Below are 23,324 nucleotides of genomic sequence, written 5' to 3'. Positions count from 1 at the left end.
GTGAGAGGCCAAGACGGGATCCCTTGAGCTCAGGAATTCGATACCAGCCTGGGTCTGTTTTTTAAACAAACTCCTTCTGTTTAAAAAAAAAATTAAAATTAAGAATATACATATATATATATATATGTAATTTTTTGCTCCTTCTCTTTTGACTCATTTCATTGGTCTCCCAATCTGATGGGACTATATAATTTATTATATTTTCATTACATCTTAATTTTTACCAAAGATCATTTTTTGCAACTCTATCCTAACTATCCATCAGTTTTCTAATCCTTACAATTATTCTGATATGCAAAAATTATGTAAAAATCAAAAATCTCAATAACTTTTAGTTAGTTAGTATGAGAGTAGTTACTTAATATAAGAGGCATGTGTTTCTTCCTAGTCAACAATGCATACTTCAATTCTGTGTTTTAAAAATTTTGCAGTTATAGGATCATAGATTATAAGATTTCTATATAGCCATATCCCCAGTTTTTATTGTGAAGACTTATTTTTCTTTCACCTTGATGAGTTAACCCTAGTCATGACATTAAGCTTTGTTCATAAGAGGATTCAGTTAGCTGGATTAGTGTAATTAATAGCCTTGCAGTTTTAGGATACCCAGGGTTCTCTCATGTTTTGGATAGGATAAATTAGGTTGAATTAAATTTAAAATAACATCAATTTGAAGGAAAAAAATATAATAAATAACTGTTCATGTTTTCCAAAATAAAAAGTATATAGCAGTAAGATGATTTTTTCAAATGGTTATTAATAGTTGCATGTGCTGTATTATTAAATTATTATTACATTTTTAAGAACAGGTTTGAAGACTAGTGGAAGATTTTAGTATAATAGGATGAAAAGCCAAAAACTTTGGAGGCAGACAGACTTATGTTTACATGCTGACTAATTATTAGTTCAAAAATGTGTAGACTTGTTTTTACCATGTAGTTTATATTGCAGGTCCGTAAGCATTGTAAGTAGAAGTGCTTTCTATGCATGCATGTTTAACCTACTCTATACCTGAGCATCTAATAATAAAACGTCTGGAACATGGTAGTTGGGGCATACCAGTTTGACACATAAATCATTTAAAATAAAATATGTTTTGTTTTTTCAAAATCACACAGGGATTCTAGTGAAATAATTCAGACTTCTTCAAGTCAATTTTAAACTTATTTTAAATAATATAAGAAATGCTTGCATTCTAAATGATCAAGAATAGCACTTATAATGGTAGAATTCTACTGACACAGGCTGCATTTACTTCCAGGGAAAGATTTTCTTTTGATATTCTGAAAAGATAAAATTTTATTTTATTGCAATAATGGATCTAATCATCAAAACAATTGTAAATCTATAGTTTTGAAGATGTGTTAATTTGGCTTTGTGACCTCTTAAATTTAAAATTATTAAAATCCTATATGAAAGAAATGTCTATCAAATTCCCTATATTTTGTCTTAAAATATTGAAGTCCTCCATGAAGAAGGTTGCACTAATTCTTTAGCTATACACTTTATTAGCTGGGTTTTTTTCTCTTTCTTTTTTTTTAGAGATGGGATTCTCGCTATTTTGCCCAGGCTGGACTTGAACTCTTGGGCTGAAGCAATCCTCCTATCTTAACTTCCTGAGTAGCTGGAATTACAGTATTACCTGGCTTTTAGGCATCAACCAACACTCTGAAAATAAAGAAAATGTTTTGGGAAAAAAGTCTACAGGGAGATTTTATGACAAGAGATGATAATGTTTACACTGATTTGAGTGTGATCAGTGCTTAGAATGCTTATGTGTTTTGTATGGTATAAGAATTTTTCCAAAGAATGTATATGTGGGAAGAAATTCTGAAATATAACATGGCCTAAGGGGGACAATCAAGTCAATGCACTTTTGGCTGAGAGTATTTATCAGTCTACTTCCGGATTATGTTAAATATGTGTCGTAACAACTCTGGAAGTATAACATTCTTTACGCATAGACAAATGACCAAAAAATCTAAACAAAACCATTGTTTAATATTTGAGTTTTTATTTGGAGGAAACTATGTCTTTACCTGTCTAACAAGAACACTTTGCTGGTGAATGAGCCTGAAGGAAAGGACTCTGCAAAATAATAGTGTTTCAGAATTTCAAGAGATTAGGGAGACATTAATTGACTGTTGGAGATGTAATGCCAAAAAGATTTACTTCTTAATTGAAATTCAAACTTTTAACCAGCAACAGCAGGGCAACTAGAGTAGTGTCAGGCTGAAGTATTGATCATTTATCAAAAGTACAGCCTCTATCTTTGCTTGTGGTACTGGCGGCTATGGGGAGAATTAATTCATTTGTACATCCTCAATTCTAACGATGTGTGAGACTATCTTTTTGTATCACAAATATGCATGGCACGATTCTGACATCTTCATGGATAAACTTTTTTTTTTCTTTAATCTAGTCCTGGAATGCCCCCTGGCTTACTTACCTGAATTACTTTCCCCTTTCTCTTCCATTCAGAGCTCTTGAGAGCTAGGAAACAGAGCAGCTTGTTTATTTAGCAAAAATGCAAATGAAAGAGCCTCTTGATGAGTACCCAGCACATTTTCCACAGCACATTGCTCAGCTAATGAAGGCAATTTGAATTCTGTCTACCTTAAAAGAGATAAACAGTGTCTTAGGCTGCCAGTAACCCTTACTTCATTGTTATCTACTTTCCTATCAATTTACTAATAGTCATACCTTTTGAAAATTCAAGCTAAAGACCATTAAGTGAATTACAAAATAGTTTTATTAAAATAAACACATTCACACACACCTATATACACAACCCTAAGACAAATAATGCCTTTTTTAAGAGTTTTTATTTTCATGGAATGAATCAGCAAAACAGTTAACATCATTAACTATTTTAAAACATGCAAATTAATTCAAAATAGAAAATATTTATCATGATAGTGGTTTTGAAAGATATACATTGCCTGAATGTGACTTGGGAAATTTAACTCCAGCAAAATGTTAAGATTCATTTTGAGCAACAATAGGACATTGTTTCCTTGTCTATCGTTAAAGTTAAAATGGTGCTATCAATGTAAACACAAACATATCACAAAGATTCTTCCTAATTAGACAAGCATCTACAGGAGTAATATAATTTTAAATGGATACTCCAAGCAAAGCAGGTTATCTATTAAAATAATATATAAAACTTATGACAGAATAATATCTAGAGGCATATCCTATTTTACCACGTAGTTGCAATTCTGTTAAAAAGAATACATTGCAGTGACACTGCTTACTGTCAGGAGTTCACTGCGTAACATAAGGAGATAACCAGGAAGGTTATCAATGCTGTGGTAGCAGGCTGTCAAAAAAACAAAAAGAGAAAAATTATGATAAAGATGTCATCTGAGACATCAAAACCGTTAAATTCAATTAATCATTCACTGTGAAGTGATCGACATCTACATCCAAACCCACTCATTCCTGAATACACCTAGTTTAAGTTAAATGTGTTCATGGTGTGATACTTGAGTCAATGGACAGCACTTAAGCTGACCTTGCAGAGTTAGCTTTCTGTAACTGAGGTGTCAATTTGGTGCCGTACTACAGAAAACACCTGTGTAGAAGTAAACCTAAGCCTTCAGCAGGTTTACCTCTGCACAGGTTTACCTAAGGTTTGCCTTCCAAACCTTTCCTGCTCATTTTACAGCTGCACTGCTATATAATGTTTCTGAGAGGCCTACAAAATTTGAACTTTGACATTTGAGGAAAGAAAGAGTTAATACTGCATTAGTCTGTTCTCACACTGATATAAAGAACTACCGGAGACAGGATAATGTATAAACAAAAGATATTTAATTGACTCACAGTTCTACATGCTGTATGGGAGACATGGCTGGGGAGGCCTCAGTGAACTTAAAATCATGGTGGAAGGGCTAAGGGAAAGCAAGCGCATCTACACGTGGTGGGAGGACAGAGAGACAGAGAGTGAAGGGAAAGTGCTACACACTTTTCAACAACCAGATCTCGTTAGAATTCACTCACTACAACAAGAACAGCAAGGTGCAAATCTGCCCCAATGATCCAGTCACCTTCCACCAGGCCCCTCCTCCAGTACTGAAGATCAGATACCAACTGGATATTTATGAAGATGCCTATCAGTCAGTACCACCAACTGTGGGAATACTGTCTGAATTCACCTATCCTGGAGTTTTTGAAAAGGGAAGGACTTGATATGGACAGTCAAGGGCTTTAACTCATCCTTGAAATAAGATAACTTATTAAGATTTTAAATTCTAAAAATATTAACTCTACCACATTTTTCTTATCAGGTTTTAAAACTGGAGAATGAACTCTCTCAATAATTCGGCTTTCACGCCCATTACAGGGGATTTATATATGTTTGTTTTTAAAAACATGACTTCTTTCCTTTTTTCCTGGAATGAGCTTCATTTTACTGAGTCTATTTCATTTTACAAGACTGGTAACCAAAAGTTTGATAGTACTGACTTTTTTAAAACCTTTCAATTACATAGTCTTACATGATTACTGTGCAGTCTCTACTTGGTTATTAATTTTTAGATCCTTGTGTGCAGTTGGAAACTAGCAGAAAATTTGGTATAGTCACATTCACAAAAATATGTCACTATGTTAGTATTACAAAAACATAAATGGATCATGAACATTAAAATGCATATAATATAGAGTTCTTAATAAAGGAAGCAGATGTATATTCATTCTTCTCAGCACCACATCGCACTTATTCCAAAATTGACCATATAGTTGGAAGTAAAGCACTCCTCAGCAAATGTAAAAGAACAGAAATTATAACAAACTGTCTCTCAGACCACAGCGCAATCAAACTAGAACTCAGGATTAAGAAACTCACTCAAAACCGCTCAACTGCATGGAAACTGAACAACCTGCTCCTGAATAGTGACTACTGGATGCATAACGAAATGAAGGCAGAAATAAAGATGTTCTTTGAAACCAATGAGAACAAAGACACAACATACCAGAATCTCTGGGGCACATTTAAAGCAGTGTGTAGAGGGAAATTTATAGCACTACATGCCCACGAGAGAAGGTAGGAAAGATCTAAAATTGACACCCTAACATCAGAATTAAAAGAACTAGAGAAGCAAAAGCAAACACTTTCAAAAGCTAGCAGAAGGCAAGAAATAACTAAGATCAGAGCATAACTGAAGGAAAAAGAGACACACAAAAACCCTCAAAAAATTAATGAATCCAGGAGCTTGTTTTTTGAAAAGATCAACAAAATTGATAGACCGCTAGCAAGAGACTAATAAAGAAGAAAAGAGAGAAGAATCAAACAGATGCAATAAAAAAATGATAAAGGGGATATCACCACCGGTCCCACAGAAATACAAACTACCATCAGAGAATACTACAAACACCTCTACGCAAATAAACTAGAAAATCTAGAAGAAATGGATAAATTCCTGGACACATACATCCTCCCAAGACTAAACCAGGAAGAAGTTGAATCTCTGAATAGACCAGTAACAGGCTCTGAAATTGAGGCAATAATTAATAGCCTACCAACCGTAAAAACTCCAGCACCAGACGGATTCACAGTCGAATTCTACCAGAGGTCCAAGGAGGAGCTGGTACCGTTCCTTCTGAAACTATTCCAATCAATAGAAAAAAAGGGAATCCTCCCTAACTCATTTTATGAGGCCAGCATCATCCTGATACCAAAGTCTGGCAGAGACACAACAAAAAAGAGAATTTTAGACCAATATCCCTGATGAACATCGATGCAAAAATCCTCCATAAAATACTGGCAAACCAAATCCAGCAGCACATCAAAAAGCTTATCCACCATGATCAAGTGGGCTTCATCCCAGGGATGCAAGGCTGGTTCAACATACACAAATCAATAAACGTAATCCAGCATATAAACAGAACCAAAGACAAAAACCACATGATTATCTCAATAGATGCAGAAAAGGCCTTTGACAAAATTCAACAGCCCTTCATGCTAAAAACTCTCAAAACATTAGGTATTGATGGGACGTATCTCAAAATAATAAGAGCTATCTATGACAAACCCACAGCCAACGTCATACTGAATGGACAAAAACTAGAAGAATTGCCTTTGAAAACTGGCACAAGACAGGGATGCCCTCTCTCACCACTCCTATTCAAGATAGTGTTGGAAGTTCTGGCCAGGGCAGTCAGGCGGGAGAAAGAAATAAAGGGTATTTAATTAGGAAAAGAGGAAGTCAAATTGTCCGTGTTTGCAGATGACATGATTGTATATTTAGAAAACCCCATAAGCAACTTCAGCAAAGTCTCGGGATACAAAATCAATGTGAAAAATCACAAGCATACTTATACACCAATAACAGACAAACAGAGAGCCAAATCATGAGTGAACTCCCATTCACAATTGCTTCAAAGAGAATAAAATACCTAGGAATCCAACTTACAAGGGATGTGAAGGACCTCTTCAAGTAGAACTACAAACCACTGCTCAAGGAAATAAAAGAGGACACAAACAAATGGAAGAACATTCCATGCCCATGTATAGGAAGAATGAATATCGTGAAAATGGCCATACTGCCCAAGGGAATTTATAGATTCAATGCCATCCCCCTCAAGCTACCAATGACTTTCTTCACAGAATTGGAAAAAACTACTTTAAAGTTCGTATGAACCAAAAAAGAGCCCACATTGCCAAGTCAATCCTAAGCCAAAAGAACAAACCTGGAGGCATCATGCCACCTGACTTCAAACTGTACTACAAGGCTACAGTAACCAAAACAGCATGGTACTGGTACCAAAACAGAGATATAGACAAATGGAACAGAACAGAGCCCTCAGAAATAACACCACCCATCTACAACCATCTGATCTTTGACAAACCTGACAGAAAGAAGAAATTGGGAAAGGATTCCCTATTTAACAAATGGTGCTGGGAAAACTGGCTAGCCATACGTAGAAAGCTGGAACTGGATCCCTTCCTTACACCTTATACAAAAATTAATTCAAGATGGATTAAAGACTTAAATGTTAGACCTAATACCATAAAAACCCTAGAAGAAAACCTAGGCATTACCATTCAGGACATAGGCATGGGCAAGGACTTCATGTCTAAAACACCAAAAGCAATGGCAACAAAAGCCAGAATTGACAAATGGCATCTAATTAAACTAAAGAGCTTCTGCACAGCAAAAGAAACTAGCATCAGAGTGAACAGGCAACCTACAGAATGGGAGAAAATTTTTGCAATCTACCCATCTGACAAAGGGCTAATATGCAGAATCTACAAAGAACCCAAACAAATTTACAAGAAAAAAACAAACAACCCCATCAAAAACTGGGTGAAGGATATGAACAGACACTTCTCAAAAGAAGACATTTATGCAGCCAACAGACACATGAAAAAATGTCCATCATCACTGGTCATCAGAGAAATGCAAATCAAAACCACAACGAGATACCATCCCACACCACTTAAAATGGCAATCATTAAAAAGTCAGGAAACAACAGGTGTTGGAGAGGATGTGGAGAAATAGGAACACTTTTACACTGTTGGTGGGACTGTAAACTAGTTCAACCATTGTGGAAGACAGTGTGGCAATTCCTCAGGGATCTAGAACTAGAAATACCATCTGACCCAGCCATCCCATTACTGGGTATATGCCCAAAGGATTATAAATCATGCTGCTATAAAGACACATGCACACGTATGTTTATTGCGGCACTATTCACAATAGCAAAGACATGGAACCAACCCAAATGTCCAACAATGATAGACTGGATTAAGAAAATGTGGCACATATACACCATGGAATACTATGCATCCATAAAAAAGGATGAGTTCATGTCCTTTGTAGGGCCATGGATGAAGCAGGAAACCATCCTTCTCAGCAAACTATCACAAGGACAAAAAAACCAAACACTGCATGTTCTCAGTCATAGGTAGGAATTGAACAATGAGAACACTTGGACACAGGAAGGGGAACAATACACATCAGGGCCTGTCATGGAGTGGGGGGAGGGGGGAGGCATAGCATTAGGAGATATGTCTAATGTAAATGACGAGTTAATGGGTGCAGCACACCAACATGGCACATGTATACATATGTAACAAACCTGCACATTGTGCACATGTACCCTAGAACTTAAAGTATAATAAAAAGATAAAATGAAGCAGGTGAAACCAAAATTCCTATGGCTTAACACAACTGATTTTATTTCTTGCCCCTGTGGTGGGATAGAGGAGCTCTGTCTAAACACTCTATCAGAGACACCAAGAATAACGAAGGCTTAGCATCAACACATGACTTCGGAAGTTGCCTCAGGTGTCAACATCCAGGCAGCAGTTGATAAATTTGCTCATGTAAGGGATTTATATGCCATCCCTGGTATCTGTGGGGAACTGGAGGACTCCCTGCAGACACCGAGATGCACAGATGCTCAAGTCCCTTATATAAGATGTTTTAATATTTGCATATAACCTGTGCACATTCTCCTGTATGCTTTAAGTCATCTTTAGCCTACTTATACTACCTATGACAAGGTAAATGCTATGTAAATAGTGGTTATACTGTAATTTTTTAGAGAATAAGGGCAAGAGTTAAAGAGTCTGTACATATTTGATACAGATGCAACCGTGTATTTTTTTGTTCAAATATTTCAATCCATGGTTGATTGACTGCATAGATGCAAAAGCCATGGATATGGAGGACCAACTATTCTACTAAACTGTTCCATTTCTGCCCTGTTTGCACTAGAGTGCAATACTATGACCACATCTAATCACAAGGAAGGCAGGAGAAAGGTGACAGGTTTAATGAACAGCTAGTCCGTGTCTGCTGCAACAATATGTTGAGAAGTAAATCAATACTACTTGGATTTTATATATACATTGAATCTCTTGGTAAGTTGCTTAATCATAATTCATACATATTTTGCCCTATTATCCATTATTTAGCTACTATGATTTCTCTTACATAGTCTCTGTAGAAATTTTCCTTCTAATTCATCTTTAAATTGTTTTTTGTCCTTAAATCTAGACATCAACAAGACAAAATGAAATCGAAGTTTCAAATTTCATCGCTTTATTTCAATATAGACAATGTCTTTAAGTTTCTGAAAAAAAATCCAATTGGTCTGAATTAATGATTTAATAGCCTTATTGCTTAAATTATGTAAGATTAATAACAACTTTCTACTTTAGTTTTGTACCTTTTTTGCAGAATTACAACCATACCACTATCAAACCTAACATACTACAATTTTAGTAAATTTCTTACAATGTAAACAACCCTAGCTATTAACAACAACATTTAATTTATAACTCTCTTCTTTAGTTGAAATCAAGAGTTGCCAGAACCCCTGCCCTCCTCCCTAAGTCTGTTGACTACATATCATGGAAGCAGCAGAAATAGACCTTATTATAATCCACAGTGGAGACTGTAGCTTTGCTATTGATTTAATGCATTAGAAAAGAAGACTGTGGGCATAAGGAAGATTCCACCTCTGTTCAGTAAAGCTGTACGTACCGGATGCTTGTGTCCTGAGCAATGGGAATTGACCTAAGACCATGGAATATCAGCCTGCTTTCCAGGTTTTAATTGAAAAGATTATTTGACCAGCAAGTAAAAAAAAAAATAGAGAAAGTAGGAGGTATTATAAAAAGCCTCTCTATGGGTTATCATCAGCCTTAATCAAAGATGCATAAAGAAGAAAACAATTAATAAAATCAAGTGCTAATTTAAGTGCACATTTAATATGTTCCAAACACAACTCTAAATTAATTTTGTGTATTTAACTCATTCCTCATAACAAATTTGTAAAATAGTGTAATTACTTCCATTTTGCAAGGGAATTGAGGCAGAAAATTTGTTAACTTGCCTAAGGCTAGGTAGTCGTAATAACAGAATGATACCATTAAAAGGATACTGAAGAATCAAGGAAAAGGAACATCTACTTGAAGACTCAGGAACAAAAGGCTGTCCCTGAAAGTATTTTATCAAGAAAACCAGAAAAACAATATTGGAAACAACTCAGAACATCCATTAAAATCTTGCTATGGAACAGGAAACAAAAACCTGTTATTACTGTACAAACTGAATCTGTCATGTGGAAGAAAATCTTGGCAAGCCGTTTCTAGGAAAGTATGAAGAGATAAAATGATATGAAAGCCAAGGATAAAGAATAGATATTGAAGATCTGGTAAATAAATCCAGCTTAAGAATGCAAGATTCTCTCAAAGGATGGTGGAAGAGTAGGAAAATTAAAGCAAAATACATAAGCAAACAGATAATAGCAAAAATGTCCAATTCTAAAATGAGACAGTAGTGTGCAATTCAGAACTCATTTTATTCACTGCAAAATTAATAAAATCAGATCCATAAATACATATATCCTGTAAGTAAAGAAAAAGATTCTTTAAATCACTATGCAGAAAAAAAAATTATTCCCAAAGGACTGAAAAATAAAACTGTTGTTTCTACCCCTACTATGCAAATTTCTAAGACAATAGAAGAAAATAGAAGACATAATATTTTGTATATATTCTAATTACATGCATGTCCTTTGCATTATTAAATTATATCTGTAGTTTTAAAGTATTCCTTATAAATATTTGTTTTAGAAATCATGTGTCCTGAATTACACTTACTGTGATTTAGTAGTAACATAATATAAAGATAGAAACAAAATTTGGACCGAACATTCGGTATTTATAGAAAATGTGATGTTAACACAGAAGTTTGATATTACGTATTTTCACATACTCATCCTTCAACAAACATTTTGTTGATCATGCTAGTATCAGATATTTGATAGAAACCTAGGGAAAGACTTAGCATTATGTAAAATTTAAATGAAAATATTAATCATCTATACTGCCATAAGAAAAGCAGAATTTTACAACCTAGAACAGATATATAATACACGTATTTCTGATATTGATTTTAACAAGTAACATGTAGAGATTTTAAAAGAAAACTCTTGGAATGGTTACTTTTGGAAGACAAAATATTCCAGAGATTCTTCTTACTACTAAAGAAATAGGTAAGCAATAAGGTACAATTTTTATTGAATATTTTGACATCACATTCAGTAAGGGTATCTCCAAATGATCAGTAAAACAATGATCCAAAACTAGAGTTTTGAGCGGTGAGCGTGTGTGAAATGCAGAGACCAAACCTTAGTTCAAGGGCAAGGTGAGCAAATTGAATCTGAAGCTCCCACGTTAAAATACTGCACTTGGATATGGACAAAATGATACACATACATACACAGCTCCCTGCATAAACAAATATATATCCTCTAGAGGAAACATACTGCATTTAGGCACCCAGCTATTTTCACAAGTGGCTATCATGCAAATAGAAGTTTAGGAGCAAAGATCACTAACACAGAAGGAAACAGATTATCATGAATGAGAATCAGCTCTAAACAATAGATTAATCTCCAGGATTTCAGATACCGAAATTAAGAAATTAAGATATATAATCTTAAAATAGGATATCTTTTAAAACTTCAATACAGGATACATTTAAAAAGGAAAAAATGGAATCACAGAATTGAGCAGACATCAACTGACTATGAAAAGGAACCAAGAAGAGCTGAGAAATAGAACCTTAGAAATGTAATAGTAAGAATAAAATGTAATCATGACAATTAGATTGAATAGCAGGCTAGGACTGGTTGAAGAAATATTTTGTGAACAAAAATATAGATTTGCAGATAGTAAATCTGCAATTTGCAGTATAGAGAGTAAAAAAGATAGGAAACATGAAAGGTTAGGAGATACGGAAAATAGTACAAAATGATGTAATATAATACAATTGGAGTCCCAGAAGGAGAAAACTGAGAAAATGGGGGAAAGAGTATGCAAAGTGCAAAGTATACTTGTTGATAATTATCTAGAAGTAGAAATATGAATCCACATATAGAGGAAGCTCAATATATTCAAAGCAGCATAAACTAGGGGCATGCGTGCACACATACACACACACACTCATATACTTATTTTATAGTTAACTGCTGTATACCAAAGAGGATTTTTCCAAACCAACAGATAGAGAAGACTCATTATGTACAATTTCACAGGAAACTCCCATAGTCACTGGAGAGTCAAGAAGACAGTGGCATACATTCAAATGCCAAAAGAAAATAACTCAACCTAGAATTACCCAGCAAAACTCTTTCCAAGGCTAGGATGAAATGAAAAAAAAGTATAAAAAGTGAGGCAGTTGACCATTCACTTAACAGTTCTTCACAAATTTCTGAGGCATGAAGTACAGGAAGAAAGAAAAGATTCCCAGAAAAAAACTTAGATGAAATAATATTGATGAGAGAAAGTAATAAACATTTCATGCATACATTAATAACAATGTGTAATCTGTGTAACTAAAAAGAAATAAAAGTTTATTGAATAATAACAGCATGTGAACCATAAAACATGAGGATTAAAATATTCTCAGATCCTTATATTATTTTTTTTTATTTTATTATTATTATACTTTAAGTTTTAGGGTACATGTGCACAATGTGCAGGTTAGTTACATATGTATACATGTGCCATGCTGGTGTGCTGCAACCATTAACTTGTCATTTAGCGTTAGGTATATCTCCTAATGCTATCCCTCCCCCCTCCCCCCACCCCACAACAGTCCCCAGAGTGTGATGTTCCCCTTCCTGTGTCCATGTGTTCTCATTGTTCAGTTCCCACCTATGAGTGAGAATATGCGGTGTTTGGTGTTTTGTTCTTGCAATAGTTTACTGAGAATGATGATTTCCAATTTCATCCATGTCCCTACAAAGGACATGAACTCATCATTTTTTATGGCTGCATAGTATTCCATGGTGTATATGTGCCACATTTTCTTAATCCGGTCTATCATTGTTGGACATTTGGGTTGGTTCCAAGTCTTTGCTATTGTGAATAGTGCCACAATAAACATACATGTGCATGTGTCTTTATAGCAGCATGATTTATAGTCCTTTGGGCATATACCCAGTAATGGGATGGCTGGGTCAGATGGTATTTCTAGTTCTAGATCCCTGAGGAATCGCCACACTGTCTTCCACAAAGGTTGAACTAGTTTACAGTCCCACCAACAGTGTAAAAGTGTTCCTATTTCTCCACATCCTCTCCAGCACCTGTTGTTTCCTGACTTGTTAATGATTGCCATTCTAACTGGTGTGAGATGGTATCTCATTGTGGTTTTGATTTGCATTTCTCTGATGGCCAGTGATGGTGAGCATTTTTTCATGTGTTTTTTGGCTGCATAAATGTCTTCTTTTGAGAAGTGTCTGTTCATGTCCTTTGCCCACTTTTTGATGGGGTTGTTTGTTTTTTTCTTGTAAATTTGTTGGAGTTCATTGTAGATTCTGGATATTAGCCCTTTGTCAGACGAGTAGGTTGCGAAAATTTTCTCCCGTTTTGTAGGTTGCCTGTTCACTCTGATGGTAGTTTCTTTTGCTGTGCAGAAGCTCTTTAGTTTAATTAGATTTGTCAGTTTTGGCTTTTGTTGCCATTGCTTTTGGTGTTTTAGACATGAAGTCCTTGCCCATGCCTATGTCCTGAATGGTATTGCCTAGGTTTTCTTCTAGGGTTTTTATGGTTTTAGGTCTAACGTTTAAGTCTTTAATCCATCTTGAATTAATTTTTGTATAAGGTGTAAGGAAGGGATCCGTTTCAGTCCTTATATTATTTTAGTGTTAAGGAATTAATTTTTTACTATGTTAAGTGGGCATAGTAAATCTTTAAGGATAACCGATAGTAGAGGAGGTAACAATAGAAGAAAACCAAAATAAATTTAAAATTGCATCAGAAAAAACTAAAGTTTTTAGAAAGATGGAAATAAAAAATATAGCATAAGAAAGCAAGTGATCAGGTGATAATATAATTTTAAAATTTCAAGCATATCAGTAACCACAATGAATATAATTGAACTAAACTTGCCATTTACAAAGTAAAGTTGTTGTAATAAATTAAAATTCTACTATCTATTGTTTATAATAATTTATATACAAAATGTTATAGCAAGTGACAGTGAAGATGTGAATCAGCAAGAACATTTATACCTGCTATGTAGGAGTATAAATTGTTCAAACAGTTGGGGAAAAATTTGGAGTATAAGTTGTTCAAACAGTTGGGGAAAAGTTTGGCAAAAACCTAATAAAATTGAACATTTACATAAATATTTACCAAATAGTTTTTTTTTATTTTGGTTTATTGACATTCTAAAGAAAGCCTTGCCCGTGTGCATTAGTACATATATACCAGAATGTTTTCATGCCATAATTGCTTTTAATAGCCAAAAAAAGAAGTATAATTTAAATGTTCCTAGAATGAATATATAAAATTCTTATTTATTTACAGTGTGGAATACTAAGTGACACGGAAATACAGTTACTATGGTTGCAAGCAACAATCTAGATGAATTTTATAAACAATAATGAATGAATAGGGCAAATTGCAAAAGACTAGATACAATATGATGACATTTTTTCTAAGGTTCAAAAACAAACAAAATATATATTCCATGTGGATATAGGCATATAAATGTGCTTTTTGAAACAGCAAAGGATACCACAAATTTCAGGATAGTGATTAGTTTTGAGGGAGGTAGAAGAGCAGAATAAGGACAAAAATATATGAGTAGATGTAAAGGAGTCGGCAATATTCTGTTTTCAAGTTGGGATGGCAGATTTTCAGATGCATGTCATTATTATGTTTTATAATTTACATATAAGGTATATTTTGCTGTATGTATCTAACTCTAATTACTAATATCATAGAGTCTTGCTGAGCATATTGAACCCAAAAATATTATTTGATCTTAGCTGAATTTTACAAATCACATTGAATTGAAGTTTTCATGCAAAAAGGAGCATTTGAATTGAGAATTGAAAGAAAAGTGTGATTTTGACAAAGAGAAATGGGAAGAAAGAAATGTTAAGGCAAAAGAACTATATGGGAAAGATCATATTAAAAATGATTAGGAATGTTTGTCTAGAACCGCATTTCTCAACCTCAGCACTATTGGTGTTTTGGAACAGATAATCCATTGTTGGGTTAGGAAGAGAGATGTTCCTATACATTACAGGCTTGATGTTTAGCAATATTCCTGGCCTCTATCCATAGATACTGGTAGCATTTCTGAATTACAACAACCAAATATCTTCAGTCTTTTCTAACTGTCCCCTAGGAGGTAAAATCATCCTCAGTTGAGAATCACTAGTCTAGAAGACAAGGTAATTAAGAGTGAATAGTAGTAATAACATGAAGACTAAGAAGATTGCTTTTATCCAATTTGTTGAAATTAGTTAGTGACATGCTAATGAGGTTGTGTTTCTCTTAGGGCCCATTGGAATCTACTGAATGCTTTTCAACAAGGGAATAAAATGAGTATACCTATAATTTAAAATATTTTACCCATGTTGCAGGATATGAGATCTATTAAGGAGTAAAATATGAGGGTTGAGTATGAACCTGTTCTGAGCTTATTTCTCTATTGAAATTGTTTTATGGCCTTTTTTCAGTATTGTCTCCCATACTATTACTATTATTTATTTCAAAATATATATAGTCATGTGACACATAATTGTATTTTGGACAACGATGGCCCTCACATATGATGATGGTCCCATAAGATTATAATACCATTTTTTCCTGTACCTTTTCTTTCTTTAGATATGTTAATATAGATACACAAATATTTATAATTGTGTTAACAGTTACCTACAGTATTCAGCACAGGAACATGGCTATTCAGGCTTGTAGCCTAGGAGCAATAGGCTATACCATATAGCCTAGGTGTGTAGTAAGCTCTACCATCTAGGTTTGTGTAAGTCCACTTTAATGTTGGCAAAATGACAAAATCACCTAATACATTTCTTGGAGCCTATCCCATCATTAACTGACATGTGACTGTTCTAGAGACTTATGGGGTATTAAAAATAGAATAGTGTTTGCAGACACGCTACAGGCAATTGCGGGTTTTATTTAAATTAGATTATTGTACAAAATAAAACATAAGCATATGTAAGAAGCAATTTTTTAACTGCAGGAATTGACTTATTCAGTGAGAAAATTCTGTTAACTTCACCTGACCCAAGAGCAAGAACTCTTCCTGACTTCTCCGTAGCGATTGTATTTCATGTTTGTTAAACTCACCACTTACAGGTTTTTAAAAATTGTGATGTCTTAAATTGTATCTTGGATATATTGAATTTTAAATTTGCTCATTCATAACAGAAAAAAACTTGTTTTTTATTTAACACTGAGTTATTCAATTTCAGAGTTGAAAAAGTTGTTTCATATAGTATAGTATTGAAGAAGAAATCTCAGAATAATAACTTAATTCCAATTTCTCTTACCTTATTTTTACATATATAAAATGGAACTTTATTCTCTATTACTGTCCCATATTATATTAGTCTGTCTATATATAAATTATCCAATCTAAATTTGCTAAAATTGGATAAAAGTCTCTAATTTTTTCATTTTAACTTTTTAAACCAGACTTTATTATTTTTTCCCTTCATAATATACATTATCCAGATACATACACACACATATACATATATACCTATACAGGATACTTCATATCATGTACAAATTAAACAAAATTTTTAAATATTGTAATTTAGGTTATTTTTTAGAGTAAAATTGACACTTTGTTAGAACTTTCTTTTTGCATGCCAACTGCCTGATTTTTTATAGCCACCTAAAAAATTAATTTTGTTATTAAATGTCTGTCGGATAGAATATTAGATCAAGAAAACAGCATCATTTAGCTCTGGTATGTTTACTCATTCGGGACAATGACGAAGGAAATACTAACAAGAAAATGCATTTGTATGCATATTAAGTACTTTTTAGTGATTATACATTAAACCAGAGACAAATAGCCCCTGTTTAAAGTGAAAGTTTTTACCTATGAAAGTTTTTCATTTAGAGCTTGTTTTGAGGTAGTGATTTTGCTGACACAGTTTATTGACAAAATTTTAGCCAGATGACAGGGATTAACGGTTTTTATCTAATGGAAACGTTGGAGAAATGTACATTTCTCTTATATATGTTATTTCTTAGGAAGATGATTCAGAGAAATTAAATTGGGTATAATTTAAACTTTTTAGACTTAAGTTTCCAATCTGATTCCTGGCCTCAATAAATAACAATGCATCTTAATTTACTAATATTGAAATCAGTTTATTTAGTTATATTTGAAGGTCTTTTCTACCTCTTAATTTCAGTTATTGTTTCTGTATGAATTTCTGCCTTGAAAACAATGACTGCATTTAATGCCCACTTCCTTCCATCATAAACTCCTGTTCAGTCCCTCAAGACCCTTATCTAATCAACCTAAAATCTTTTCCTAATCACTTTCTCCTTATAACTTTACACCTTCCTTTGCAAGTTTGTGGTGTGCAAGATATATAGCATATTTCCTTGACTATCTTAAGAACATAATAAATTCTCATGGAATAAATAAAATCAAACTAGAGGTGATGTACTTTACAGAATAAACTTTTAGACAGAATAGGTTATAAGTTTTGCATTTGCCCAATATATCTAAAACAATGATTTTACTCAAGTAGTAGAAGGACTTCAAATAGAACTCTTCACACTTTATGCTGAAGATACCGAAGAAAATAAAAGAGTCTTTGAGGAAGCATTGGGAAATACTTCTCTTTATCTATGTTTATTATCAACTTATATAATTTAATCTTAACTACCTAAATTGCCATGATTTATTTATAGCATACCAAAATTTATTTACTTCATTTTCCTAAATAGCCTCAACCTCTTATTTCTGTGGTACCACTCTGAGTACCACCACCCTTCCTATTCAGATTGACCCAGATATGTGACATTAATTTACCTAGATATTTTAAATTCAAGACGATGCAGTCTGATGCAGTCTGATGCCTGCCTTGTTCTTCTTAGATTTGACATAATGGGCTCTGTCAAAATCTTTCTTCTTCAAAAATACCGATCTAGGCACATACCCACTCTGATATATCTATATCCATACATCTCCATTTCATACAGATGAAGGACAAAATGATTGTTAGTCTTCAGATAAAGACTTGCAATTTTTCTCAATGCTGATATCACATCTATTGACAATAGAACAATTGAGAATTAATTCTTCTGTATTTAACATCCCTTAAACTGACCAAGCCCTTGTTTCTCTTTTTGTAATGTGTGGGGTGGGGAAGAGGGTGGTAGTTGAAAAGGATACAATCACCATTTAAACAAGTTAAATATGACAATCCACCTACTTCAATATCTGGTAAATAATAAATATTAAAATAAATATTAAAACATTAGTTTATCTCCTGGTAACTACAGTGACAACTGCACATTTTGATTTATCATTAAACCCATAATTTCTAGTAAATCACTGTAATATGGTTTATAATATTTTTAATCATATACACAATATCTTTGTGTAAATTTTTTTAAAACTGGAAGTTAGAAAATTAATTAAAATCTTTAAGACTTTCACTCAAAGATAACCACTGCAGGTCTGATAAATTTAATCACTCTCCTCAGTAGATATATATTAATTACTAGATAAAGCAGAGATGTAAATCTGGACAGCTATATGTACAATTGTTATGTATTGTTCATAATTTTAAAATATGTCTAATGACTAATATATAGCTTTAAAATATGTCTGATGACTAATATCTAATGAGTCATAATATTCTGGCATGTGATTGAATAAAATAGGATTATTTTAATGGTGAAAATTCAGGTTATCTCTAATTTTAGCTCTTAGATATACTGTAATGAACATATTTATGGCCGGGCATGGTGGCTCATGCCTGAAATCCTAGCACTTTGGGAGACTGAGGCGAGCGGATTGCCTGAGCTCAGGAGTTAGAGACCAGCCTGGGCAACATGGTGAAACCCCATCTCTACTAAAATACAAAAAAAAAAAAAAAAAAATTAGCTGTGCACCTATAGTCCCAGCTACTTGGGAGGCTGAGGCAGGAGAATTGCCTGAACCCAGGAGGTGGAGGTTGCAGCAGCGAGCTGAGATGGTGCCACTGCACTCCAACCTTGGCAACAGAGCGAGACTCTGTCTCAAAAAAAAAAAAAAAACATATTTATGTGCATAAAATTTAGTTTACCACTCTAGCTATTTCTTTAGAATAGAGTCACATGATTATTTGACCAAGGAGCATGAACATTTTTAAAGAACTTAATATGTTGTTATGTTGTTTTTCAAAAATGCAGAGCAAGTTTATACTCCTACCAGTAATATGTAAGAGAGACAGTCCCTTTGACCCTGAACATAACAATAACTATGAAAGTAATGGTGAAAATAATAACTAAATTGCAAATAATAATAGTATTACTGAATATCAAATTCTGTTAAGTGCCATAGGTGAATTTTTATTTAATCATCACTGCACCTCTATTAAGTAGATTTTGTTATTCTCTTAACTTCACAGATGAGGAAAGTGAAACACAAAGGATTAGATAATGTGTCTGAGGTAATAGTTGTAGGTGGGGATTCAGGTTATATACCCAGATAGGATGGCTGCACAGCAGGCACACAGATTCAGCCACTTGAAGCTATCCACCTGAGTATTAACTCTAGTAATACCTGATTTTTTTCACCTTGACCGATCTAATAGATAAAAATTTAATTTCACTGATTTATATACTTTCTTAATACTGAAAGGCACATATTTTGTGTGTATTACTCCATTGTATGTGTTTTGTGAATTTTCACTAGCTATTTTCTGCCTTTGTGCCTATTAGACTACTCTACTGAGTTATTTTCATTAATTTGTAAGACATCTTTAAATAGAAAGGATATTAATTGATTATTACATTTTCTTCCACTTGGTCATTTGCAGGAAGTGGGAGAGAGCCAAACTTTTTTCACAAGAAATTATAAGGAGGCCGTCTCCCTTCGACTTGCCTATGGAGAGTACCTTTCACTTAATTTGGGTACCAAGCTAGCAGTTATAGTTATTTTCTCTGTGTTGCATTACATTTTTTCTGTTCCACAAAAATATTTTATTGATAAACTGGGAAGGGCTAGTATTCAGATTTGATCCTAATGATATTTTAATTTTGATGACTTTTCACATAGAACCTCCTTTTGTTTTTGAAGTTTTAAATTTTCCCTATTGTAATATGTAGAATACATTTCTTAATTTCTTTAAGCGCAGAGTCTGATTTTGCAGACAGTATTTTATCTATTTTCTTTTTACAAATTTTGATGTGAAATAATTGGTTTTCTGAATTCTTGTAGGCAGCAGTTCTTTCTAATCAAAATGTTATGAAATATGCTTCGTAATGTTATTAACACTTTTGAAAAATATAGGAAAATATTAAAAAGAACTTAGTTATATATTCAATATCTCACAAAAATATTCATTCAGTAGGATGTTATTCATAGCAACAGCAGGAACCAGATTAATTTCATCTTCCCAGTTTCCATAATTGAATAAATTATAATTTGAGTTTAAGGCACATGTGGCTGTTGTGGTGCTTCTAAAATATATCTACAAATTCTTTGACACTTGTCCCATTGAAGCATAGATTCTAATTCATCTCCCAATGAATATGAGTCATACTTAGTGACTCCCTTCTAATGAATAGAATGTGGTAGAAGTGATGCTACGTGACTTCTGAGACTAGGTCATAAAAAGGATATAGTTTCTAACTAGAGCTAGCCCTTTCTCTCTCTCCCTCTCTTACTCTCTTACTCTTTTATTTCTCTTCAAGATATATGACTTTAGAGTACAGTCACTGTGTTTCACACAACCCTAGGCCATATGAGACCCGAGACCCAAGTGGAGATAGACCTCCACCAGTGGCCGACACCAATTTGCAAGTTCTGTGAGTGAGCCACTTACCCTGAAGTAGACTCCAGCCCCAGTCAAGTCTAGAGAAGAATGCAGACCCAGACCATATCAAATTGCAATTTCTCTAGAGACCCCCAAGGTAGAACTCCCTAGTCAAGCCTTTTCCAAATTCCTGACCCAGAACATTAAAGAAATATAGCAAATGATTATTGTTGTTAAAATGCAGTAAATTTTTAGAAATCAGTGATACAGCGTTAGATAAATAACATAGCTTTCTAAAAAAAGAAAAGAAGGTTATTTTCTAGGAAATTACCTAGGAAAATAGGAACTTAAATTACCTAGGAAAATAGGAATTTAAATTTCCTATTTTCTATGAAATTAACTAAAACATTCAAGACAAAGAAGTATAGCAATATTTTGAAAGTAAAAGCATAGAGAAGAGATAGGGAAAATGTATACAAATTACTAATTGAAACATGGCCAATTTTTTAATTAACATTAACATTATTTTTATTCAGTAATTAATGGCTGTATAAAAATTGAATGCCATTAACTTTGATTCTTCTGCTTATATCAGAAAATAAAGAAGAGGGTAAAAAAACTGGCAATTATGCCTGCTTTTCCCATGTTTTGTGGAAAGAAAGTCCATAAATACGTAGACTGTGTAGACAGAGAATACAAAAGCTCCCTATATATGTATAAATGGCATGTCTCTTTTTTCTTTCCAAATGTTTTCACTAGAGTCTTAAATGATGGTTTGAGTAATGCCCAAGCATGAATTACTGTGAGTTTAAGTGGAATAACCTAAAGGAGAGATGGGGTAGTATACCCACCTGACTAGGGGTATTTAATAATGGGATACGCCAATGACCTATTATAAATTGTTTGAGAAGAGAATATATTGAGAAGCACCTGAAATTTTAAGGACCCTAAATTCACTGAAGAAGAAAAATGCTGAGGTAAATTCGCAAAGCTATAAGGGGAACTAACAGATATTTGAGCATAAATTGGAAGATGCGCTTATTATGAGAATGTGTAGTAATTTTTCTACATAAAAAAATAATGCAAATGAGACATAGACAATGTCAGCATCTGAACAATCAGCTGTAAGTGAAGAATTTATTATTTGGTGACAAAATAACCTAGAGATAATTTAGCAGAAAAACATTTTTATGTCCCAAAATATGTTTAGAATTTAAGTTACCAGAAGCATTTTTAAATACCTTTATTGCTCACTGGCAAAGTCAAAAAAATGATTGAGTGAACCTGAAAAACATAAATGCCTTGGCTGTGATGACAGAGCTTATAGCAAACCAACGTTCCCATTGAGATCAAGAAAAGACAGATAAAATAACATGTATATGTATATGTGTATGTGTGTGTATTCAGAGACATAAGAGAACTGCCAGGATATCCAGGACATGAGATGTGAAGATCCTGGTAAAAAAAGAAACCAAAGAAAGGTGAGCTTACATACTTAGGTGATCATTTGCCAATTCTGGTTGAGACTTCAGGTTCAGGGTTGATACTATCGTACAGAGAAACCAAAATAACTTTTAGGAATCTTCTGGAGATAAGGAGACAACAAATTGGAGTTTGAGGCCATGAAGGAAGCCACGATTAAGGGGTCAAGATCCGTGAGAGTAGGGAAGCACCGAGATGTAAATTCCAATACTATTTATTGTTCCTTTCAGGGTTTTACCAAACTCATAGACTGCACTGGATGAAAAACTAAGAGCCAGTCAAAAAGCCACTGAAACACAAAGCAGTGTTCAGTTGGCTCATGGTTGTGAGGCTACGAAAATTAGAGTATAGGGCCTGTACTCTAGGGAAACACTACATTAGCACAGTTGGGACATCTAGAGAGTCACAGCCTTAGAACAGGGTCTTAAAGAGAATGTAACCAGACTCCTCAGTCTCCGATAGGACACAGGTGATTTGCCCAATTTTAAGTCTTTTTCAGAGGATAGGATGAATATAGATGAAAATATTATCCAGCATCTCCCCAGTATGTATGCACACTGCCTGGTATTCAGTAAGATTGCCAGACATCCAAAAGAAACTAGACCTAGAAAAAAAAAATAAACACATACACACATGATTCAGGTGTTGGAATTATCATTCAGTCTTTAAAATAATTGAGACACATATAACTAAAAAGTAGATTTGAGGTTGCAATTTCAACTGTTAAATGAAATATATTGCAAAGGATCAAATAGAAACCCTAGAACTAAAAATATACAATAACTGAAATTAACAACTCAGTAGATGTATTTCACAGAAGAATGGGCACAATGGAAGAGAAGATGTGTGAATTGAAAGAGACTAGTATCTATCTTCCAATATCAAGAAAATAGAAAATATCCAGGCTTAAGCACAAAGAAATCAAGAAGAGAGAAGAGAGGGAGCGCAAAATGAGTAGAGACATGCATATAGGACACGATGAAAAAACATCTAACACCTGTGAAATTAGGATACTTCAAATGTGAGAAAGTGGAGAAAAAAGAATGAAAGCAATATATAA

The 23,324-nt window shown here is 33.8% G+C and overlaps 1 protein-coding gene across 2 annotated transcripts in view; it reads left to right on the top strand.

The window, feature by feature from the left end:
* Positions 1–23,324, top strand: part of MMP16 (matrix metallopeptidase 16) — a 285,421-nt gene that overhangs the window by 160,507 nt on the left and 101,590 nt on the right. The gene's annotated exons all lie outside the window — the stretch shown is intronic.

The sequence above is a fragment of the Pongo pygmaeus genome, chromosome 7, assembly GCF_028885625.2.
Source record: "Pongo pygmaeus isolate AG05252 chromosome 7, NHGRI_mPonPyg2-v2.0_pri, whole genome shotgun sequence".
Lineage (NCBI taxonomy): Eukaryota > Metazoa > Chordata > Mammalia > Primates > Hominidae > Pongo > Pongo pygmaeus.
The sequence above is the reverse complement of the archived record's forward strand: the minus strand, read 5'-3'. Positions and strand labels throughout refer to the sequence as shown.